Source organism: Danio rerio, chromosome 24, assembly GCF_049306965.1.
Source record: "Danio rerio strain Tuebingen ecotype United States chromosome 24, GRCz12tu, whole genome shotgun sequence".
Lineage (NCBI taxonomy): Eukaryota > Metazoa > Chordata > Actinopteri > Cypriniformes > Danionidae > Danio > Danio rerio.
This window is the reverse complement of record NC_133199.1, coordinates 33,608,065-33,634,164: the sequence shown is the minus strand read 5'-3', so window position 1 is coordinate 33,634,164 and position 26,100 is coordinate 33,608,065. Positions and strand designations below refer to the sequence as shown.

Sequence of the window (26,100 nt, the reverse complement as noted above, 5' to 3'; positions counted from 1 at the left end):
AGGATTGGCCGTGACCCACCGCTCTTTTTGGGTACGATGAAGTATGGGCTGTAAAACCCACTCTCCATCTCGGCTGGAGGAACCGGCTTGATTGCACCCTTCGCCAGGACGGCCGAACCCCACGCCAACCCCACGGCCGAAGCAGCCCGGGAAAGCACGGCTAACATGTCCGCTTCAGGATCCGATTTGACAGCGCTCACCTGCCCGGAGGGGGCGAGCGGGTCCGGATCTTCGTCGGACAGTGAAAGCCCACCCTCCGATGCCGCGGAGGACATCTGATCTCCGGTGTCAGCGAGTGTGAGAGCTACCATCTGGTTAGACGGATCACTCTCACCACCCGAAGCTTGGATGGAGCGCCGTGAGGAGCGAGAGGTCCGCGAGCCCGTGGGCGGCGGATTAGCTCCCGCTGAAACCCTCAGATCTGCCCGAGCGCCCGCTGCTTTTTTAGAACAGGAGGCAACTGGGGTGGCTCGCTCTCTTGCGAAAGTTAGCCGCGATCTTAGCTGTGCAACGGTCATGGCATCGCAATGACGACATGAACCGCCCGCGAGCACCGCATTAACATGCTGGACCCCCAAACATGCAATGCAGTGATCGTGTCCATCATCCGGAGACAGGAAACCCCCGCATCCAGAAACGCACAGTCGGAGCGCCATCCTGAAAAGGACGTGCTGCACGACTGTGTTGCTCTTTTAGGAAAGTTGCAACTATACGCACCGCTCTGGAGGACCGGACCCAAAGAACCGCAGGCAAGGGAGTAACCCAGCTCGACCGTCTGCCACCGCGAAGACCCACTCTGGACCGGGAGACACACTCGTTCGCTCTGAAGTGCTGATCAGCAAGAGGAACCCTCATCGACTCACTCAGAAAGGATCTGAAGCGAAAAGGATGGCGTCTGCTGGCTTCAGGTGTGCTTATATGCTGAGATAATTGCAGATGTCACACACCTGCGCAAGCTTACGCTGCCAATTAATTTCATTCATTGGCCCGTTCAATACTCTCCAGATAAGCGGCTTCTGATCCGAATCCTCCCATTCATGGCACTGAAGTTCCCCAACCGAAGGGGAACCGATATTACTGCGCATACGCGAATCAGAAAACCGAACACAACAGTACATGACAGCCTGCGGTGACTGAATCAAACTTGAACAACAGCAGTGTCGGTAAACCGAGGGTTTAAATGAGAGGATCTGGCGAAACGTAAGTTTACTTCTTAGTGAAAGTCGTAATTGAATTTAAATAAGTGAATTATGCTTCAATTGGCTTGCAAAATGTATTTGTAAGAAACTTTTCAGATCATAGTGATGTTTAAACTGACTGAAATTATGATTGCTGACTACACATTTTTGATGTTTTAAATATGTTAGTGAGGTTTTTTTTAATGGGGTTATATATTTTATATAGCTATATTTTTTGATATTTATAAAATTATAAAAGCTTATTTATTATGTTATAAAATGTTTTTTTATGTTCTTGTTGGGTCTGATGCAACGTAATTTCATTCTGCATTACAATTTATTTTGATGTTTTGAATGACAAAAATAAAGGAAACTGGAAATTGAAACTAATGTTGAGTCCAAACTTGGAAAGATTGTCATGAAAAATCTGGTTCAGGAAAAAGATCCGTACTTCCCATCACTATTGTGTGTCTAACCCCAGAAGCAGCCTTGAACATATTTTAATTAAGGCTCCTATCTTGTGGGCGGTTGTATTTGAGTTTGAGGATGGGTAGACTGTGGTAGGTGGTAGTGTTCTTGTGTCAAAAAGAAGAGTTGCCTATCTTTATTTGAGTTTTTATAATACAATTTATTTTGATTATTTTTAATCTTTCACCCCAAAAATATCCTAATTAAAAAAAAAAATACAATAAACTAAAACTAACACCAAAACTAATAAAAGCTAAACTAAAACTAAGCAATTTCAAAATATAGACACTAATAAAAACTAGTAAATCTACCTCTAAAAACTAATTAAAGCTAACTGAATTTGAAAATAAAAAGTCAAAACAAAATAAAAACTAAAACTAATGAAAAATCCAAAACTATTATAAGCTTAAGTATACGTCTATGTCAAGTCCCATATTCAAAACCATGTGTGGTTTTAGTGTAAAGTTGTGTCAAGTAACAAAAATCATGACATATCAACTGGAGTCTGAGGTTCACTAAGACGAGTAAATAACAGAAAAATGAAAAGACAAAACTATAAATAGACACCAAGGCTGATTACATGAGAAATAATATGAAAGAGACATAATCTATCACTTGTTGCTTTGGGTTGTGCTTAGGTAGGACAGAGCTTAAGAAACCAAATGCCAGTTCTAAAGTAAAGCAATTGAAGGTATTGAGTAAAAAAAAAAGACAGATTTAATTTTAAACGTAAAGCATCAATCCAAGATTTCATTTAAAAAAGTATATCATATTTAAGAACCACGATGTGTTTTTTTCCTTAACTTTTCCCACAGTTCCTCGCATGCTTGTGTTATTTATATATTTATTTTTATCCACAGGACAGTAATCTGTGGTGTTGCAGCTGCAAAACTAGAGGCTGAGGAAATAGGCCGCACGGTAATGCCTTATAAAGATTAATTAGATGTTCTTTTTCCCAAGTCACTGCAAAACCTCCCATTTATCGGAGAGAGACATCACCTTTAAACACAGCCACTGATAAGCAAACACAAAAGTTTCCAGTTCTTTCATGCCACTGAGAGCTTTATGTGCGGATTAAAGGTTTGACTCGCATTAGAAGGGCTGCCATAGCTGCCTCGTTGACAAAGATCAGCAATTACTAAAGATGTTTCTATTAATCCTAAACTGATCAGGACACCCAGGACACTTGGACCAGCGCTGGCGATTTTGACAGTTTGAAAAGCACACAGCTTTCTGCGAATTGCTGCTAATGACTGTGTAAGGCACCAAAGCGTGTAAGGTTAATCCCATCCACAAAGAGCTTGATGAAGTCTGATGAACAAGAAAAAGGGCCAGAGATAGAAAGTGAAGCACGAGAATGAAAAAATAGAAAGAGAGATGTGCTGCACATGCACTGCGCTGCCTGCTTCTAATCCGAGCCTGTTGTCCCCATTAAATGTGTTCTGGGTAATTTCACACCAACAAACACAAACCATCATGAATCACCTCTCACTTGCTTACTAAACACAGCTTTATATAAAAAAACACCTGTCCTACAATATGCTGATTGTCTGTTCAGCGCCTGGCTGAGCGTTTTTCTCACGGCTGATCACACATTGCTCTGGAATGAAGATATATTATCAATGCAATAAATTGTCTTGAACAGATGAGTGCAAATGAAAGCCATGTCAAAAGCCTGCCTCTTTACAGCCACAATCAACTGCGTATGCTTAAGCCTTGTTTATACTTAATGCGTCCGCTAGTTCGCTTGAGTGCGCACGGCGAACAATGTGTTTGCGGAGGTTCGTTTTGGGTGCGCATGATGATTTCGGCTGGTGGAGTGCACAATTTTTTTGAGACTCAAGTGAACAGTTCGCGCGGCCTAGCGTTTCATTTGAGTTAAATATGAATCACTTTGAAGAGATTTTGCCTGAAACAGGTACAACTGCAGGCCCTTAGCCAGACTGATGAAAGGGGTGGTTCTTCTTTCTCAAAAGTGGACCTTTTTGCAGTAATTTCCTTTTTAATTTAGAGATTTAAATACTGAATTAAGGTACCATTTTACCACAATTTTTAGCTGAATTAGCTTGTTGGATGGTTATAACCACACTATTTGGTTATAGTTTACAAAGTTAAAATGCAAAGAAATAAACAGTTAATTAATGCCCTGTTACATTTGTTATCCGTATTTTTTACACACAACCACAGTTTATACAATTGTAAAGATAATCGTGTCTACATATAAACACTAGGGATGTAACGGTATTGTAAATACAGTCATACCGCAATATTAATTTTTTTCGATATTACCGAAGTCGCATGACTCGGTAAAACTATAGGTCTTCTGAGAAAATTTGCTCAGGCGAATGAAGCGAACGGGACGTAGCTGAAACTTCATTTCCCATCAGCCCAGGCGTGGCCATAATCCTTTGCGGTCTGTTGTCGCTACAGATCCAGTAATGCGGAAATGGAGTGTGCTGCTAGTAGCGGAGATGAAAAAAAGATGGAAATGATCGAACCTAAAGCGGGTGTTGTCGCCGCGCGCGTGCTGAATAGCGGTGCTGTCGCGCGCGTTCTGATCAGCTGTGTTGTGGCGCGCGTTCTGATCAGCTGTGTTGTGGCGCGCGTATTGTAAAGCGCCGAGGGGGGGTTGAGCGCGCATATTCAAGAGAGGTGTTGTCGCGCGCCTACTGAAGGGCTGGATTGGACGGAGGTTGTGTCGCGTCGCGGGGGCACTTTTGATCGTTTTGGAAGGGCATTTTCTATCCAAGACTAAAAAGGGCATGTGCACTGCACAGGTTGAGCCCTATGTGTGCACGTGCCTGCAAGTTGGGGAATACGACTAATAACAGTCATGGGGACTGCAGAAACACAGCACACTGTTCAGATTGATGCAGACATTGACTTGTACCGCAAAGAGATCTCTATCTCACTCATGGTTTGTCTTCTCAAGTGGTGGAAAGACAATGCACAACGTTACCCACTGCTGTCAACATGGGCCAAGTCATATCTCTCTTGTCCCAGAAACCTCAGTCCCAAATGAGAGGGTTTTTTTCTGTTGCAGGGGACATTGTAAATACCCAGAGATACCAGCTTTTACCAGATTATATTTATATGATAATTTTCCTTTAAACCCATCTCTATCTAAGTGAGTGAGTGATTAAATGTTGAATGTGGTGAGTTTTCAACAATACTAAATTGAAACTTTATTTTTTTACATGGTTTAATAATTTTTTGTTATTAAAATTGAAGTTAGTGTTTCAAAGCTTACAGATAGATGGCTAATTTGTATGTCATTGACACTTTTGGCACTTTTTTGGAGTATTTTCAAAAGTTTTTTTTTCCTGTAAATGATTCAATAAATACCGTACCGTGACATTCATACCGAGGTATTACCGAACCGTGAAATTCTGATACCGTTACATCCCTAATAAACACTAAATGAGGACTTTTCCCTCAATCCCTGGGTCTGAATGCAGACTCAGTGCAGCAGGTCTCTTGCCCTGTCTATTTCAACCATTAGCCCTGCAGGTAATCTAGAGGATTTAGGCAAACACAGCAGGACGGAGATGTGTCTACGTGAATGATCTTCTTATAAAAGACAACGAGAGAATCCAATTCTCTTACAGCTTTTCGGACAAAAATGCTTGCTGCACACAAGTAGCTTTGCTGTATTGGCCCTGACAGCATCGCGCGGAAAAACATGCAACAAACCCCGTAGATCACAAACAAAACACATACGATCTTTCATGAACGACTAAATACTGTGTGCCGTGGGTTCATGGACGTGGCTTCACCAAGTCATCAAGGTAGGATCTCACAGCTTGGCACTGGCAGGTCTGTGTCTTGCCTTCGGAAAGCACGTGCAGTCATGAATAATTAAGAAGCCGGCTCTTCTCACAGGATAAGAAAACTCAGCTGTGAATAATAAAGAGAAACCGACGCATCATCTTTGCACTCGCACTTATGCGCCACGTCGCCGATTTTGATCCCGCCCCAAAAATCATTTTAAACCCGGAAGCTGAAACTAGCTGACAAAAGTTTTCCTCCAAAATTATCCATTTTTTTTTTAAAGCTGACAGGTGCTAACATTGTCTTAACTGATGCTCGACACACACAAATGTGTCAAAATCTCCAAAAAAGTACTCTAGGGTTTCGTGAACCTTTAAGCCAATAACAAACTTTCCAGTGCAATCAACTTAATAATTTGGCCATTTGAACAATGAAAAACTTAATAATAATAATAAAAATAATAATAATAATAATAATAATAATAATAATAATAATAATAATAATAATAATTATTATTATTATTATTATTATTATTATTATTATTATTATTATTATTATTATTATTATTTAGAGCTTCATAAAACAAATTTAGGACTTTTGTCAGTGAGGGGTGGGTCTTCCGAACCACCTGAACCCCCCCTGGCTACTGGCCTGGACTGTACAGACATCTTTATCCGTCTATGCGTGATCATAAGGGTAATCAGATGACCAACAGTTGTTGGCTAGAAATTGCAACAGTAGTGGAAAAAGTTTTGGAAAAGTTTGGAAAAACATAAGAAATAAGTTTGATGAAACCAAAAGAGAGACCCAGGTGGTTTTAATCACAGAATATGTTTTAGACAGATGTATATATTACAATTTTGAATTAAAAAAAAAAACTAAAAAGTCACAAATTATTTCTTTAATAACTGGAAATGAATATTAGATCCAATCATTTTATAATATACTAATACCCTGTTTTTAGATTTTGGAGTGAGGAGCACGCGCAGTCAGCGGGGGTCCACGCCACGGAACCAGGCGAAAGTATAAATAAGGCTTTACTCTCTGTACTGCCCCTCAGCATTTTCCTGCTGATAATCTCACACATTGCAGGACCCAAGGCACTTTGACATCACGCAGGTCAACATTCCCCAGGGCACTAACCTCTATGATCTAGTTGGGAATGACCAATTGAACTGAAGCCAGTGATTACAGTTTATTTGCATGATAGTTCAAGTGTAACTAGCATTCGTTTGGAATTTTAGAATTTAACTGAGAATGCTTTAAATTCCAATACATTATAATTTGAACTTGAATGTGGATGATGGACGGATGTGTATTCATACATTTGGCAATGCATCATTTTCCTGCTGGTATTTTCAAACATTGAAGGGTCACGACAGAATGTACTTTCACAAAATCCAACATCCAGAATCTCAAGATCCAGAATTTAACTAAGAATGCCTTTTAAATTCCAATTCAATACAATACAATACAATTTGAACTTGAATGTGGATGATGAATGGATGTGTATTCATATATTTGGTAATGACTCCCATCGTTTTCCTACTGGTATTTTCACCCATTGAAAGGTCAAGACAGAATGTACTTTCACAGGATTCAACATTCATATCAACATTCCTCAGTTCAATGAACTCTGTGGAACTCCTTTCAAGGTGGGAATGTCTTTTCAGCATGACTCTCAGAATTCGGACACTGACCATTTTAATTGCAATCAGCGATTGGAAGGAATTTGCATGATGGTTTAATGCTGGGTTGTTTAATGCAAGGAGTTTTTATGTAGAAGTCGAAGTGGCGCTTGATTGTTTTTCATAAAGCTGATTACATATTGCATGTGAATAAAGACGTATGATCAATGCAATGATTTTCCTTGAAAAGAACTGCGCAAACAGAAGTAATGTCAAAAGCCTGCCTCTTCACACCACAATCCAGAGTATGCTTGTATTCCATGATGACTCTCTCTATAGTTTCCTGCTGATAATTTCACACACTGCAGGGTCAAGACAGAAGGAGCTTTCACATGACTCATGTCAACAGTCCCCAGAGAAATGAACCTTACCACTGTCTCAAGGCAATAGTGACTTGCAGAGATCAGATATTATGAGGTATAACTTTGCTTGTGACTGTGATGAATTTAAATTGTGTGCTGTTGTAACACACATTTAGCTGAAATAAATGATTGAAAATGTGTGTAAATTATAATTACTGTAGTATAATGCAAACTTGAGTGTATAAAAGTAAAAATTAAAAAAATCAAAGTATTTTTTTTATAAAGGCAAAGTACAGCAATGCAAACACTGAATGACGCATTTAAATAGTCTTGTTTACACATTTTAAACTTTAAAATATCTTCATTTTTATAAATTATAGGCCTGGAAGGATGGATGATTATCTATGTACATATTAGAGCTGCACGATTCTGGCTAAAATGAGAATCGCGATTTTTTTGCCTAAATAAAGACCACGATTTTATCACGATTCTGTAGATATAAAATAAAGGTTAATATGAGTGGGCTATTATTATTGTTATTCTCATACATGTGGTAAAACAGCAATAGGCTTTGTGTAGCTGTACTGTTGGTTAAAATGCTAAATTTTGCATAGACTTGGAATGCTGGACTTGAACAAACTTTAGATTTGTCCTGGTCATTAATGCTGATGATAATTCTGATGTTGAATTATTGTGTTTGAGACATATGCTTACAATCTGTAATTTTCTGCTTAAAATCTGTCACTGACATGATTTTCGTGAATACAGAAGACTGGGTGGGTATTTTTCCATTTCAGCGGGTTTTGGATACTTTTTGGGCTGGAATCAGTCAGCTACATCTGGCAACACTGTGTGCCCTTTCGGTTTCATTTTCACTGCTAAGAGCGGTTCACTTCCTGCGCGGCTTCCAAAAGATCACTCTATGCCACAAACTGAATGTCATTTACAACTATATTACCTGTTATTCACAGTCTATGCAGGTTCTGTTCACCAAAGTGAACTTTATTTAGAGGCGCGAGCGCGCCCGCCCTCGGTCGCAAATGCATTACATGAAGATATAAATGACAGGTGAGGTGAATTATATCTTATAAATACAGCATGTGACTCTTTCAACACCATTTGACAACACCGTATGTAAAACAATGTAAAGACCAATGACTGTAAAAAATATGGACGACGCGACAGCCCCTTTTGCCATTGAACGCCTTGAGGGCAAAACGCCTGCTTGACGGGCACAAACTGTCGCAAAAGACTGCTGAAATTGGAGCCAGACATGCGCAGAAGGACTGTCTGATGGAGCCAGAGGAGGAGCCGCGATAATGAGCGGAGTCGAGCTTCCAACCAAACGCTTTATGTAAAATCAACCACGCCCCCCGAACTTCTCACTCGACTGCCGGTGTCTGCACTATAACAAACGCTCACTGATGTAAATAGAAGCACTTACATTAAAAAAACACAATAATATATGGTTTAAAAACGGTGTGATGTAAGCTGTTAAACTTTAATAAAAGCAATACATGGTGGACTGCAGAAATAAACGATCTTTTATACACTCTAGCCTGAATATGAGCACAAATAATATATTCTCTTATTGTTATATTTGTTGTTGGTATTTGTTATCTTCATAGGGGTAGAAATAACACTTGTAAAATATGAACAATAACATATAAACAACACGTACATTTTTAGAATGGTTTTTATTTTTAATTAGCCATCAACAGAACCCAGAATATAGCCTACACACCATAACGATTTACCATGCGGGAACAATCGTGCGTTTAGAAGATAAATACAGCAAGATTACTAAATATCAACAGGATATTTACACATCCCAACCCTGCAATTTGTCAATTTGTGCAAAAAAACTTTGCACTATTAATACAACGTCTATCTGCTGTAACATCACTAGTATATTGTTTATTCATTTTCGCTTGAATTGTTTATTTATTTAATTTTTTGCCTCCGTTTTCATTTGGTTTATTCGATGCCTTCATTATATCTGGCAACGAGGAATTTACATTCTTTTTAATGTTAGCTGGAGTGTTCAAATAAAACGCCAACAGTAAATGATGTAAATAAATAATATCTAACATTTACAGCTCTATTAGGTTATATAAGATTCGATTTCAAGAACCTTATAATGATTTATAACAGCAAATTCAGTAGATCACTTAATAACATGCCAAAACTTACAATGCAGAGACATCCTATAAAGCAAGTTCAAATAACCTTACAGGAGGTCAACGTGGAGATTATTATTTAAACACAAAGAGAATTACTGCTAACGATCTCCTGTATACCCCGTACTTAAATGGGTTTATTTTATTGTGCAGTTTTATTGTCATTTTCGTATTTATTATTATTATTATTATTTAATACTTGTGCAATCGATACAGGTTTATTGTTATTTATTTTGTCCTTTATTTAAATAATTGCTATGCTGTTTGCATCTTTATTCAAAGGTTAAACTCAGTGATACACTTTGCGTTCACATAGTAGCATGCGTTTGTTGTTATATCAACAAAAATGGGTGTAATAACGTTAACAAATGTGAGGGTTTTATATAATGAAGATTCAATCGCGCCAGCTCCAGGCATCAGCGCATAACCTAGTCGCGGCGTCGCGGGCTGATTCCGGCTCGCATGCGGCAGCGCCTGCTCGCTCGGCCGCCGCATCTGGCTCAATAGACTCAGGCTGGAATCGGGCAGTGAGTCCAGGCATCCGGAGTAGGTCCAGCAGAGGTAGTCAGTCTGAGGGGTAAGTCTCCGGCAGGCAAGAACTGGCCCCAGTGTATTTTGCTATCTGGGTGGCTAGGCGTTTATTAGCAAACTAATAAAGCCCGAAAAAAGCTCTGACCTTAGCGAATAAACAGTGTTCCACCAGATCATGTATGTCAGAAACTGTAGTTTACTGCTGAACTCATTTTGTCATAGTAAAATATCACAGAAATCGAATAATAACACTTCAGTCTTCTACCGAAGCTCAGACGCGCTGCTTTGAGAAACTGTCAATCACTGCTGTTAATCACGATGACACGCCCAGCATTAAATTACTGCTAAAAACAAACTGTTTACAAAAAGGAGGATCTGCACCTATTTCAGCACAATAACCAGTGCCTTAATCCACCAGAACCATCTTTCGGGACATTTTATTGCAAGTGTAATAATTTTTTTTATTTGGGCTCAAGTCTCCTTCATTAACACGGAGGAGGCGGGCTTTATGACTTGTACTGCAGCCAGCCCCCAGGGGGCGATCTAACGGCCGAAACCTTCACTCAAACGCAGGCTTGCGGCACACTTGGTAAAGACTTGTGCAGCCACCATTGCTTCTCTCCTGAACTTGAAAATATGACTGAAATAATTGTAGAAATGCTGGATTAAGATTGTCTAGGGCAGTCGTCACCAAACTTGTTCCTGGAGGGCTGGTGTCCTGGAAATTTTAGCTCCAACCCTAATCAAACACACCTGAACAAGCTAATCAAGGTCTTAATTGGTATACTTAAAACACCCAGGCAGGTGTGTTGAAGCAAGTTGGAGCTAAATCCTGCAGGGACACCGGCCCTCCAGGACCGAGATAGGTGACCCCTGGTCTAGGGGGTCGAATCGAGATCGCAATCTTTTTACGATTAATTGTGCGGCTCTAAGACACATACAGTACTTTACATATGGACCAGGGTAAATAAACATGTTATAATACAGAATTCCAAAATCCAAGTAAATTTACCTTACATCCTTTGCATAGATATTTACATTAGATGTCGCCTACACTGTTGTGTGGAATGGAATGTGTTAATAGAGCCACCATTTTAGTACAGGGTAGAGCTCCTTTGAAATTAATGTGGGACCAAGGTGCCATGGAGGACTGGCCATAGATATATATACATATATCTATGAGTCTCATGAGTTTTCCCGGTGGTCAGTAAGCAAATATTATTTTAAATTATGAAAACTATAATCACTTTTTTACATCGATGGAAAAGTGGTGCATGGGCATTGCTGACAAAGAGCTTGTGTTTGTGTGGATGGAAATGTATTATCCATCCTCCCTGTTAAATTTGATCTAATCTGTGTCCTGAAACACACCCCCTCTACCCCTTTCACTTCTAATACTAACGAAGGGATTGATTAATTTGTAAATGAATCTTTTATGAACGACTCGTGTAAAGCATTGTTATCCCTGCGTCTCAATGTGCATATCAACCTTTCTAAACTAAATGGTATACAACATTTGTAATATTCAATAATTTAGGGTGGTATGCACATTGAGGCATAGGCACTATTATGTTATCAGGCACCCTTTTATGTTACTTAGAAAACTAACGTTTGTTCACTTAGCCGACAATAATACAGGTGTCTGGCACCGCAGCTTCTAGTTGTCATACTGTATTTCATTTACATTGTTTGCTGATTTTATTCAACAAAAATAGCATAGGCCTAAAATTTATTGCGAGTTGGTGCTACTTTGCCTTATGGTCAGGGCAGTAAGTGACTGTATTATTATTAATAACGTTACTTGTTGAGCACAAAAGTTCATAACATGCAAAAACGTCAAAAAACGAAATCTTACCTATGAAATGTTCTGCCTTTATGCTTTGTTTTCTTTGTTTGCTCATTACTACACCCGTACAAATTGCAGAAGTCCAGCATCTTCAGATTAGCTTTGGTCTTGACTAAGTGTGGTTGAATGACTTTAGTCCTGGGAGCCCTGTACAAATATGGCGGCGGTATTGACGCATGCTCAGGGTCTGTATGCGATATCTTGTGTATATATCTATGCATCCTTTGAATACAAATTTGTGGTAAATATGTTGTTGCAGTTGGCGACGCAGCGTCGCAGTAGGTAGTGCTGTCACCTTACAGCAAGAAGGTCGCTGGTTCAAATTTCGGCTGGGTCAGTTGGCGTTTCTGTGTGGAGATTGCATGTTCTCTCTGCATTTGCATGGGTTTCCTCGGGGTGCTCCGGTTTCCCCCACAGACCAAAGACAAGTGGTACAGGTGAATTGTGTAGGCTAAATTGTCTGTAGTGTAAGAGTGAGATTGAGTGTGTCTGGATGTTTCCCAGAGATGGGTTGCAGCTGGAAGGGCATCCGCTGCATAAAAAACGTGCTGGATAAGGCACTAAGATGAAAGAATGCTGTTGCAGTACCATTTCATTTTAAATTCCGTTTCGTTGTTTAAATGGGAAGCAATTCTTTGATTCTGAAATTTGCACAATATTTGGGATTTAATTATCGAAAATTAGTTAGCACTTTGAGATAGAAAGCAAAACAACCACTTTAGTTTATTACCGGTCCCTTGTTATCCAGAAACATCATAAAACCTCCTTCTGAGATGCTATCAGCAGTACTTTTTATGTGGAGGCACTTAAGTGGTGCACAAAGCCCTGTTATTAGTCATGTGAAAAAATCTCAAAATTATCAAGACTAACAAAAGAAATAGCTCAGGACCAATCCTGAGCAAGCCAGCAGAAAAGAATTATTATTCAGGTGGGAATTTCTGGTTGAGAGCAGAAGCGAATGAGATACGACTGCCCCACTGGCAGGCAAGGCTTCAGATTACCAGATCACTAATGTGACAGAGTATAAATTTAGTGTGGCTGACAGCAGACAGAGATATATGGGATCAACCAATCAAACAAATCCTTTTGTGTGACAGATGTTTGGGACACGAAACCCAGATCAAAGATTGCTCTCTCTGTCTCTATTTCTCTGTCTTTTCCCACTGCATGCTACTTTAACAAGCACAAATGTGCAAATGTACATAGATCTCACTTATATGCATCACAACTCAACAAGCGCATTATCTATTCCCTCAGCTGCTTGCCATGCCTTTCACGTATTTGATTGTGGCTGTTTTGAGCTCTTCAGAAATGACAAATAGATCAATATCGTTTCATTGGAAATGAAATTACTATGCAGCGGCCACACTGAGATCAGTGCTCACATTGTGAAATCTACTGTGTAATTGTCTCAGCTAAAAGAGAACAGTGTGAAGAGCGATTTCTCCTCGATCGTTTCAAATGTTAATGTCTAATCTGTCAGAGGCCGTTTTGCCAGACCGTACGACAGGCTTGGGTCAGGCTATTTGCATATCTCTTTTCGTGGTGCTAACGTGAAATGATTTAAATCAAACATGTTCATATGACATGACATTAGCCACTAAATTACAAAGGAACAAATTTAATTTTAGCAGCACGGCTTGCAGGTGTTACAAATAAACATGAGGGTCTGGCCATGTAATTTCCCTCTCTCTCTCTCTCTTTCTCCCTCTCTCTCTCTCTCTCCACAGACTGCGGTTAAATCCATCACTTGTGCATAAATGAGACCTTGGTGGAGGGATAGATTTCTCCAAGGCCCTCGGTTTGATTGAAGCTCCGACTCCTTTTCAATCTGCCTCTCTGCTCTTGCAAGCACCTTTGAGCTCGTCCTGCAGAATGGCCACAAACGCACTTGGGCTTCACCGCCACGCTGCTTGAATACAGGAAACACAGATTACTGTGTGTAATAGACCTCGGGATAAATCCCACCAAGAATTACATTCGCATTTCGAACTAGAGGTCAGCGGGACGAGATAGCAGAAAAAAGCGAAGCCGGTTCAATCCCCACCTGCCAGATGCATTGACACACAAACACATCGCCTGAATATAATACAGAAAAAATATTCACATGCATCAGCATTTAAAACAGACCTGTTCTTGGCAGTGTTAGTAATAGTAATCCTTCTAATTAAAGTAAATAAGGTGAGCCGATTAAATCAAAACAGTTTTTCGTGCATCACTATTCGTACTACTCATACTTACCACCAGTGTTGGTCAATAACTCGTTAATGGTAATGCGTTACTCTAACGGCATTACTTTTGACAGCAACTAGTACTGTAACGCATTACTTTTTAAATATATTAACTCCGTTGCTGTTACAATATGATGCGTTTGTCCGTTACTTGGTAAATTAATTGATTTTTGCTGCAGTCTAGCTTATATCTGTCTTTTTACAGCAGCAATGCATTTTGGGATAGGTGGATGTCTTATACAAGGTGCAAGACTAGACAAAAGTAAAGTAAAAGCAGAGAAGCAGAGAGACTGGGTGTGCACAAAAGAAGTGAAGTTTGTGTGCTTGAGAGACCGAATGCATGTGAGGTAGGCCGTGTGAGCGCTTGAGAGAGCCCAAATGCATGTAAGGTAGACCGAGTGTGTGCGCGAGAGAGACCGAGAGACTATTAATGTTACTATTATTAATTACTATTACTAATACAACTATGTATTATACAACTATGAGCACACATTAGTTATGTTCTGTATAACAAAACTGATTAGTAGACACAGTAACATTTCTGTTATATTTCCGAACACGTTATTTAAAATGTATAGTGTTAAATTGCTCAAAGAAATGCTGTGATTACTTTGTTTTACTGTTTAACACATTTTTATAGCTGTATACAACAGTTTTGGACTTTGAATATACACAGCTTACTTTCCATAAGTTGTTGACGTACCACATTTAATTTGTGGTTGGTTTGAAAGTCGCTCATAGATTTCATTTTTGCACAGCTGTTATGTTTTTGTTTTGTTTATTTATGGTTGTTTATAGTAGCAGTTTTTTTAGTGCTGAGGTTCACCAAATCTATTCTGAATGATAATTCATATTTTCATTTATTTATTTCAAAAAGGTTTTGTGTTTGTTGTATATTGTCGCTCTTTCATACTCAAGCTGTGAAAGAACGTTTAAGGGTTAATACAAACTTTTATGATGCTGGAGTAACTAGTTTTACTTTTTTGTTTTTGAATATATTATTCAGCTAGTTTATAACCTTTTGTTATATATATATATATATATATATATATATATATATATATATATATATATATATATATATATATATATATATATATATATCTTTTTTTTTTTTGTGCGGCTGGTCTGACTTAAAAATTACTTTTTATTTAAGTCTGTCTTGTGTTTTAGTTGTTTGAATGCAAATTAATTAAAACTGTGAATCTGATCAACAGTGCATTTGGGCCAACCCAGGCTCATTCTAAAACCATACCTCTATATACATTTCTGAAGACTGTCAAATATGTTCCAGAAGCTATGTTTTTTAGCAGTTTTTGTTTACTCAAATCCACGAGAGAATCTCGCGAGTGCCATTCATGCCTGTGGTAGATCCACCAGAGGTCGCTGTCGACTGACTGTTTGACTGACTGAATGACTGACTGACCAATAGACTTACTCACCCTCCTCATTTCCTAAACCCAACCAATAGTATTTTAAAAAGCACAATTTGACCCACCCAACCACTTCCCTGAACCCAACCGACAAATTTAAAAAGCAATTCAGAAAAAGAAAAGCCCTCGTCTGATTTTTACCACGTTTTACCACAGTCTCACCCGGTTATTTACACCATACCACCCCGTATTGTTCATTTAAAAGATGAAATGCAGCTATACGTACTTTCGGATACATAATTCGCAATCTCCAGAATGTATATAGGGCTACGTTTTCAGAATGAGCCTATGTTGGTATTCTCCATGCAGCACTAAAGTGACATTGTAAGGGCATTAATGGAAGCATTAAAAATGTACTTTGGAAAAGTAACTCTAAATTACTTTTGTCAGTAACGCATTACTTTTTGGTGTAAGTAATCAATAAAGTAGTTGAGTTACTTTTTGAACGAAGTAACAAGTAACTGTAACTAGTTACTATTTTTCAGTAACTAGCATTAACTGCTTATCACACAGATCCTTTTTTAGGAAAGTTTGTTTTTGTATAGCTTATCTATAATCATGCGTTATATGTATAATAATAGTTCAGTACATAAATAATTAATTTTGGCTTTGATACAATGATGAAAATGGAAGAAAGAATCAATAGACTGAGGCAAAGTGACAGCTTAAGATCATTGGATGGACTGAATGACGCAATGATAAAAAAGATGAATGAATGGAGGGATGTATGGATGGATGGACAGAGCAATAAATAAACCAAAACATAAACAGAATGAAGGATGGATGATGGAAAGTGGCTATAAAATCAACGAGAATGACAGATGCATAGAATGACAGAACAATAGATGGAACGATAGCATGTAAGCATCGTGCAGGTGACAGGGGGTTTATGAGGCTTAACACAATCTGTTGCAGACTGTCCCTCTGTGTATTATGAAAAAGCCACAATATATCATTTTTTTGATGGCTTATGTGTGACTTCCCTATGGACACACGGTGAAAGGGAAAAACACAAGTCAAAGACGACACTTAAGAAGCTGTATTCACAGATGCAGATCACACTTACTGACTTTCAATTTGTCAAGGTGATTCCTTGAGGGATGAAAAGTGAACGGCTGCCTGTATCTTTAAATAAATGGACTTAGTAAAGCATATGAAGCACCAAGGTGAAATATCATTTGCTCATCAAAAGCTCACCACTGCTGTAATTATTGATGGCTTTCTGCTGCCATTTAGCATTTCGAGTGATTGCATGTCAGATCTTAAGCTGATGTGTTGTGACAGCAGAACTGTCTCTGGTCTTCAGTTGTTTCTGTTTGTTGTGCTAGGTCAGCTTTATCAGGGCCAGAGGTTCAAGCCTCCCTTTGATCGCTTGAAAGTGAGATTATGAATAAAGTCAGAATGAAGTTCGACACTCCATCTCTATATTTTCCTGAGTAGAAATACAGGAAACTCCAAGTGGAAGTGATTATTTCCTCTTTCGATGACATAAAGAGCGTCCATTTCTTTTCGTGGTAAAAAAGAAGCAGCCATTACATGCAGGGAAGCATCCGAAGCTGATCTCATTAGACTATCACAGAAGATCAAAAATACCACACAAAGTTGTCTGATGACCTGCCTCGCTCAGATATTCTTTCCTTTCATCTGCCAGAAATAATCAGCACAATACTACCACAGAACACGGATTCAACACACACACATTGCTATTACATGTAAATTGAAAAATACTCAAGTTTAAACAAAAGTCGGGCATACCAAGCATACACGTTCTATTGAAATATAGAGCTGTTGGAAAAATAAGGGACCACTTTAAATACGATTTTTTTTCTAGATTCTCTTCATGATAAATCAATGAAGTCAAAGCAGTCAAATAAGTCAAAATTAAAATGAACATCTGAAAACATGGCAACGTTTTAGTTATTTCAAGAGTTCACACTTAGCTGATGATTGATCATAAAGCATGTTTGGCATGCTGTCTCGGGAGAGAGCCCTGAGCTCACAAGATCCTCGAGCCTGGGGCTTCCTCCCGTTTGCAGGGCGAGAAGGGAGTTTGAGCTCAGGTAGATCACAAGAATTCCCCAGCTGTTTATGGCTAAAGACACATTAGGGATTGCTAGAGACACTGATCGCTGCAGAGACACTTGAGCTCCAGCGAGGGGGAGCTAGAGCTCCAAATCCTCCTCCTATAAGCTGTTTTAATGCGTACACCCACCCCATTCCTAACCCCAACCCCCAGTGACATCACTTGTAGAAGAAGTGCAAGGAAGGAGGAGCTGGAGCCCAAGCTGCCCCTTGCTGGAGCTCAGCTCTGCCCAAGTGCTCTGCAGTGAGCACCACTTGGATTGCTATGGAGAGATATGGCTAAATGGCTACTGGCTAAAGGTTGGTTTATACTTTTGCTTCGAGCAACTGCCGTGACCCATGGCGCATGCCTTGCACATTGCTGTGCATTTACACACTTTCGAAACGCTAGCTGGCAGTAGGCTATATTCTCTATATCATTTGTGTCATGTTCTTTGCTGGTATTTTGTCTTTTTTCTAAACGCTACCTTAAATGTACAACTAGCTCAAACTCACTCATTCTGAGGCGAGAACTGGCTGACGTGCAACAACCTTAATCATAAGGTAAGCACAAAATAAAAGTTTCCATCTGGTGCTCCTTTATGAGACTCGACACTTGTAAACTCTTGCTCCAACAGGTTTGTGCGGCTCTCACCCCCGCCCACACTTGTTGGCGCTACCAAGCCGGGAGTGTGGCCAAGGCGAGGGGTATGTGACCACACAAAGGCTGTGTGTGCTTTATGCAGAAGTATAAATCAGCCTTAAGAGCTCGTCTGTGGTGCCAATTTTGATTTAGTCAATTCACTTATGTCACATGTCTCTGGATGGTGGGAGGAAACTAGGGAAACCGGGGAAAACACACGCAAGCATGAGGAGAACATGCAAACGTCACACAGAAATGTTGACTGGCTTGGTAAGGATCTGAACCAGTGACATTCTTGCTGAGGCAACAGTCCTGGGCTGCTATGTTGCCCTATATAGGAAAAGGGGGAGGAGTAGGTGTGGAAGGGGGGATTCTTCAAGGCAGATAAATGAGGTATGAAACTTTGGTTATTTAGAGAGATTTAAGAATGGTCTGACTGGTGACTCATGTGTTAGTAAATGCAAGACAAGCTGTGGTCAATCATAAGCACGGGATCCTCTCAAAGTTTATAAATACACGTAATGACAGCATTTTTATTTTAAAGATATGTAATCAGCTTTTTACAAGATAAATAAAAAAATGCCTTTTGCAGACAGCTGAATTTCCAATCGTTTCTACTTTTTTCACACTAGCTGTATATTATAGTATCCTTAGTCATGTTGAGGTAATGAGGATAAAGTAGAAAGTATTAGCATCTCCGTACACCTGAGAGAGCTACTTTTCAAATTAACAGCTAGTTGTGGGGGACATTTGACAAGCGGCTTGCTATTTCTAGCTTTGTAAAGCGTATGCTGCTCTGCATATTCTCCCAAGTTTATTTTTGACCAGCGTCCCTGATAACTTCGCTTTGACCTTAACAGTTTGTACGGCACATTTCAGCATGGATTGTTTTGAAAAGCTTTCACAATGCGGGCTTTGCAAGGAGGCTGTTGTTGAAGGATGGTGCAGTGCCAAATTCACTGGAGCTGACAGCGAATTCTAAAAATAAAGAAAGTGTTACTCGTCCAAATTCAAAGCATTTGGCCAATTATAAGAGAGGTTATTTAAACAGTCTCAGCCTCAGACATCACACCCACGGACAGTTGGCTGAATGGCTGATGCATAAGCAACACAAAATGGGAAACACTTTGGGAGCTCCTTCATCTTATTGGTAGAAATCTATGGGATTTCCAAGAGCCATGTGGGTCATGTTTATTAACGGCTTACCTGAAAACAAAGTCACAGTGATGCCATGAATGCAGGTGTGTTTATGTAACTTTTTCTGGTTCTAGTCACCGCACTAAAGGCTGGAATTGATCAAGGACACTAAACACCATAGACACTGCTAGTGGCCTTCATTGCACTCATACTCCTAAAGTAAACTACCATCCAGGTCACGGCACCAAAAGGACAAGATTTACTCACAAAGCTCCTACTATCTGGCCTCCAGTACATTTACAAGTATGACAAAGATATAGAAATTTTGATTTAGTCAATTCACTTATGTTACGTGCCTCTTGATGGTGGGAGGAAACTAAACACCAGATTTTCAAATGTTCACAGCTTAGACCAGGGGTTTTCAAACTTTTAGGACACAGGCCCCCCAAGTTTGTCCAGTTTCAGCACCAATTTAACCTCACATCTGGGTCACAGCACCAATGTAACCCCTGTTGGTTCTACACCACCCAACACACTCTGAGCTGGAATCGAACTTGCGACTCACTGCATGGGTGTTAGTTGCTCCAAAAAGAAGTCAAAAACCATGGCCTCTAGTGTTTATCAATTCACTAGTAGGTCTGTTACCCTCACCCCTCTAAACCTAACTCCCATCTGGGTCATGGCACCAATAGGGTTGTAACGGTATGAATTTTTCACGGTATGATAATCGTCTAAAACAATACCACGGTTTGACGGTTTCGCGGTATACGGTATGTTACAAATGTTACAAAATAATAGAACAGTGAAGCAAATTTGACTTTTTCCAAATAATATATTTTTAGTTACTATAAACAACACTACTTACAATGAACAAATAAAAATAAGAAAATAATAAATAATGTGTCAAAGTCCAAATAAAGTCCAAATAAACATGGTGCAAATCCTCAGTAAAAAATAGATATAAATATTTACTATACTATAAATAGTTACATAACGAAACTAGATTCAATATGGAACATCCTTAGGTTTTATGTGCCAGCATGGATATGGTTGTCTATCGATATGGATTTGGATATGGTTGTCTGCAATGCAGACAAACAGCTGCATCTTCATTTGCGTCTTTTGAAAACAGCAAGAGCAGCAGTTCGTCTTTGCTGTGTCACTGTTTTGTCATGTTTCTGTGCTGCTGTGCATGCAAAAGTACTTAGTATGAGAATTATTTCATGCAAAACTTTTTTTTTTTGCGTTTTATTTAGCCGCGCATAAATGTATGCCTATCTCTCATTCTGTGTTGTTCAAAAAGCTTGGTCCACAAACAAAAGCGAAACCTATACTTATTGGTTGTGATATAGCGAGTTTGAACCAATCTGGGCATGAAGGAGGGACAATGCATCAATGTATCATGTCTGATTTGTCCGGAGACACAGTGACGAGCGTTTCTTTGTCAAATCAGCGTTGTCAAATGTTGATGACGTAACCGCACTGATTCCGGAGCCTCAGGAGCCGCGAATGTTATGTGATACAGCACTGGAAAGCTGAGATTCTCTTCTTTATGCCAATCTTTGAATTGTATGAATCGGATCAGCGGATCAAAGGTTATTAAACATTTAAGAGCAATACTTATTTTTAGCCGCGGGCGGCTGTCTCGGTCTTTAAGGGTTAAAACCGTTGATATGCAATTGTTCATGGTATGATAATCGTGCACGTTCAAATCGTGGTAAACCGTCATACCGGTATATTGTTACAACCCTAGGCACCAATTTAACCCACTGGTTCTACACTACCCAACACGCTCTAAGCTGGGATCAAACCGGCGACTCTTCACATGGGAGTCGGTTGCTCTAACAAGGAGGCTCAAGACCATGGCCTCTAGTGTCTGTTGCTTCACTAGCTGGCCTCAGTTCTGGGTTATGGCACCGATGAAACCTCACATCTGGGTCACAGCACCAATATAACCCCTGCCGGTTCTACACCACCCAACACACTCTGAGCTGGAATCGAACCGGCGACTCTCCGCATGGAAGTCAGTTGTTCTAACAAAGAGGCAAAAGACCATGGCCTCTAGTGTCTGTCGCTTTACTAGCTGGCCTCTATTACATTCATCCCCTGAACCTCACTCCCATCCGGGTCACAACTTCAATGTAACCCACCGGTCCTACACTACCCAACCTGCTCTGAGCTGGTATCGAACCGGCGACTCTCCGCATGGGATTCGGTTGCTCTAACAAGAAGGCTAAAGACCATGGCCTCTAGTGTCTGTCATTAGAGCACGTTTTAGGGTTCAGAGGAGTGCTGGTACTAGCCTACCCTACACGCTCCGAGTTGGGATCGAACCGGCGACTCTCCGCATGGGAGTTGGTTGCTCTAACAAGAAGTCTAAAGACTATGGCCTTTAATGTCAGTCACTTCACTAGCTTGTATCTGTTACACTCACCCCCTGGGTCATGGCACCAATGTAACCCATCAGACCTACACTACCCAACACGCTCTAAGCTAGGATCCAACCAGCGACTGTCTGCATGGGAGTCAGTTGCTCTAACAAGGAGGCTAAAGACCATGAGGTTTACCTGCACAGCACTTCACTTACATGTTACACACATCAACTTTACATTTTAATGCCCCCATAAACATGGCACTGAACATGAATAACTGTTACTGGTTGATTTACATAACAATCTGTCAACCAATTAGCCAGTCATTCATCATCAATGATGTCTGTGGCAGAGTCTGAAGGTCATGCAACAATGAAAAACAACTCTTGCCCAGTTTTAGAGGTATTTTAGATACAAAATTCTGAATTGGTGGAAATTCAGAACTGAACAACTTAGATGCTTGCAATTCATGAGCTCAGATTTGAATTGTTTCAAACAATTCCCACAAGATGCCAGACTGAAATTTCAATTAGTATGACATTATAAACTTTATATGAATAAATGCTACACTACAACACTCTTTAATTAAACAAAAGACACTGAGCAAGTGATTAAGCGATTGAAGCGAATTCTTTTTTCTGCTAGAATTATTTACACACTCTCATGAAACCACACACTGGGATCCTACACATCCTGAGCATGCTGCTGGTTAACAAAGCATCATTCAAAGTGCATGACCGAGGCCATAGTGTAGGTTACTATGGCAGCAGAACTTCCAGAAAGCTACAGTTATCCGTGGTGTCTCAGACATGATAATCCCACCTTTGTCTCGAACTGACTGACAGATCATATTTCCTCTTTCTCCAGTCCTTTCCCCTCTGTGTGTACAGCCTTCGGTCAGACACACATATTGCCCGTGTCTGCTTCACTGCTATTGCTGAACGAGTGAATGAATAAGTGTCTGAGCCCTGACCGCACCCAGGACAGAGAACTCATTCCACCTAGCAAGGTGTTCAATTTAGCAGTTGCTCCGAAAGGCTAATGTTATTATGATAATAGCAGTGTGAAGAGATGCAAGGAGACAAGCCTTGGTTATAGAGATCCACAATTCATAATATTTCCATAATTCATAAATCTGATATGCCATATAGACCCATATTGTTCCTGCAAGCTACAACATTTTAAGCATTTTAAAATTCATTTTCTCAGTCATGTCATTGGTGGATCTCTGTAAATAGCTGCCTCAGGGTTTAATTCGGAATAAGTCCATAACAACTCTGAAAGAGAAAATAAAAGAAAACTTCCTTTGAAAAATCAGACCCCTTGAAAAGGTATTCAGCTCATGATATAGTTGAAATAGTTTGCATATGCCTAATTAAAAGCTGTGTGGAGAAGGAGACTTACATTAATTAATGTTGGCTGTGTTTATGTGGAAACTTGGAAACACAGAATGGGTTTAACTGCTAAAGGTGTACAAAACATTTTGTCAAATGTGCCTATTTGATGCCTTCTCCCTTCTTGGATATCACAAGTGTCTTTTTTGGCAATATTTTGCTCATTTTGGTGGGTGCTGGGGGACTGTGTGTGGCAGACTGCTTTAGTGGTCTTTAAATTCTGCTCCTACCCCCTTGCAGATCAGTGAAGCCTCTTTGGCCCATCCGCCGGGGATTCTTTTACTCTTTTTCAGTGCTGAGTGTGAAATATGATTGACAGATGACTCTTGGGACCGGAGCACAATCCTCTGTACTCTACTAGACTTATTCATGTGTGCACACAGCACACACTAGCATCCTTTGTGTTTACAGAAAGAGAAAGGCGAGGTGAGGGAGACAGACACCAAGAGCACTGTCTTGTTGCATTGTGGAAAAAAAGAAAGAAACATTTAAAGGTGAATATGCATTCTAAGCATCAAGTTGTTTTTCAGCTTTCCCATGTGTAATGAAGCCAGGATGTCTTTCAGTCCAGACGGACTCATTTGCTTCCTGACAAGCAGCTATTAAAAACTTTAAAAGGACCAACTTGGCTGATTAACTCCACTGCTCAGAAATAAAAGATGAATTAAGCTCTCTTAAAGTGACTAATTAAGTCCTGAGACTAATCTAATGAGACAACCCAGAAAATAGCATGAAAAGCTTAAATTCTCATTCTGCACTTGTCAGGGCTGAGCGTGGGGGTCCACAAGATTGTGTGTGTGTGTGTGGAATCAAGCACAGAGAGTTCAAAATGTCACCTAGTGCCAGGATTTTCAATCTTTCAGATGCCACAGACCCCCAATACAATCATCCTCTTGTAAGAGAGCTTTGTCCTAAAAAGACATTTTCTAATGATTTTTAAAAATATAATTATTATATTAGATTACTTTAAACCAGCTAACTTGTTTATTTTAGAATAGCATATTAAATTATGTTACCTTTTTATGCTTTTATCCAAACACTTCAACGTAGTTGATTTGAGTAGTTTTAGTTGCAGAGCTATTATACATGACAATCATGATGTTGATTCGACCTTAGACACAATCTTAATTCAGCTTTTCTACGATTCAGCCAATTATATACATTTATTCATTTATTCCTTCATTTATTCATTCATTTTCACCACAGTGGAATGAACCACCAACTTATCCAACAAATGTTTTTGCAGCCGATACCCTTCCAGCTGCAACCCATCTCTGGGAAACATCCATTCACACTCATTCACACACATACACTACGGACAATTTAACCAACACAATTCACCTGTACCGCATTTCTTTGGACTGTATGGGAAACCGGAGCACCTGGAGGAAACCGATGCAAACGCAGGGAGAACATGCAAACTCCACACAGAAACGCCAACTGACCCAGCGGAGGCTCCAACCAGCGACCTTCTTGCTGTGAGGCAACGGCACTACCTACTGCACCACTGCTTCGCTCTAGATTGTTTTATATACACTGCAAAAATATCTGTTATTTTATGTTTGTTTGTTTTTTTCGGCAGTTGGGATGCCAGAAAGAAGTAAAATAACAGACATCAATTTAAAGAAATTTACCGTAAAATACAGAGGTAAAAAAAAAATTTACCAGATATTTAAATTTAAGGAAATTTCTGTAATTTAATTGACATTATTTTACAATAAATTTCTGTAATTTAGTGACTGTTGTTTTACGGTAAATTTCTGTAAATAAATGTTTGTTATTTTACGGTAAATTTCTGTAATTTAATGTTTTTATTTTACTGTAAATTTCTGTAATTTAATGTTTTTATTTTACTGTAATGTTTTGTAATTTAATGTTGTTATTTTAGAGTAAATTTCTGTAATTTAATGTCTTGTTTCATAGTAAATTTCTGTAATTTAATGTTCGTTATTTTATGGTAAATTTCTGTAATTTAACGCCTGTTATTATCTTAAATTTCTGTAATTGAATGTTTGTTATTTTTATGGTAAATGTCTGTAATTTAATGGCCGTTATTTTACAGTAAATTTCTGTAATTTAATCTCTGTTATTTTTATGGAAAGTTTCTGTAATTTAATGTCTGTTATTTTATGGTAAATTTTTGTAGTTTAATTTCTGTTATTTTACGGTAAATTTCTGTAATTTAATTGCTGTTATTTTATGGGGAGTTTTCGGCACCCCAACTGAACAGAACCTGCAAAGGCTGTGAATAACAGGTAATTAAGTTGTAAATAACGTTAAGTTTGTTGCACAGGGTGATTGTTTGGGAGCCGCGCAAGAAGTATAATTGTCAATGACAAATGGCCAGCATATGTGTCAAACACAATAATTCAACTTTAGAATTATGAATGGTTGTATTGTAATGTCATCACTTTACAGTAAATTAACAAACAGAACATATTTAAAGTCTGTTCAAGTCCACCATGGCAAGTTATTGTTGTTTTACCTTATATTTGAGAAATAACAATAATAGCGTATATGAACCTTTATTTTACATCTACAGAATCGTAAGAAAGTCATGATCTTAATTATAGGCAAAAATGAATCGTGATTCTGAATAAAGCCAGAATTGTGCAGCCCTACATTACACTGACAAGTTTTAGTGCTTCTGAATGTTTCTGTTTTTTTAAGAGAAAATCACATTCAGATGAATATCTTTCTTAGAGTCAAGATCCCACATTGTATTGTTTTAAATCTGACTAATCTAAAAGCCTGCATTTATTTTTTATCTGTGAACAGACTATAAAAATATAAAACTGTCTGAACCTGCACAACCCTGCAAGCACTTCCATCCCACATTTATTCAATTATTTATTTCCATGTTTT

General features: G+C 39.2%; 1 protein-coding gene and 1 long non-coding RNA gene across 32 annotated transcripts in view; one reads left to right on the top strand and one right to left on the bottom strand.

Moving 5' to 3' along the window:
• Positions 1–26,100, bottom strand: part of ntng1a (netrin g1a) — a 246,632-nt gene that overhangs the window by 82,910 nt on the left and 137,622 nt on the right. The window lies entirely within an intron of this gene.
• LOC141380729 (uncharacterized) lies at positions 15,313–26,053 on the top strand. Its single transcript, XR_012399458.1, has 4 exons — positions 15,313–20,151; positions 21,223–21,684; positions 21,825–23,729; positions 24,482–26,053. It is a non-coding gene; the product is annotated as an uncharacterized lncRNA (long non-coding RNA).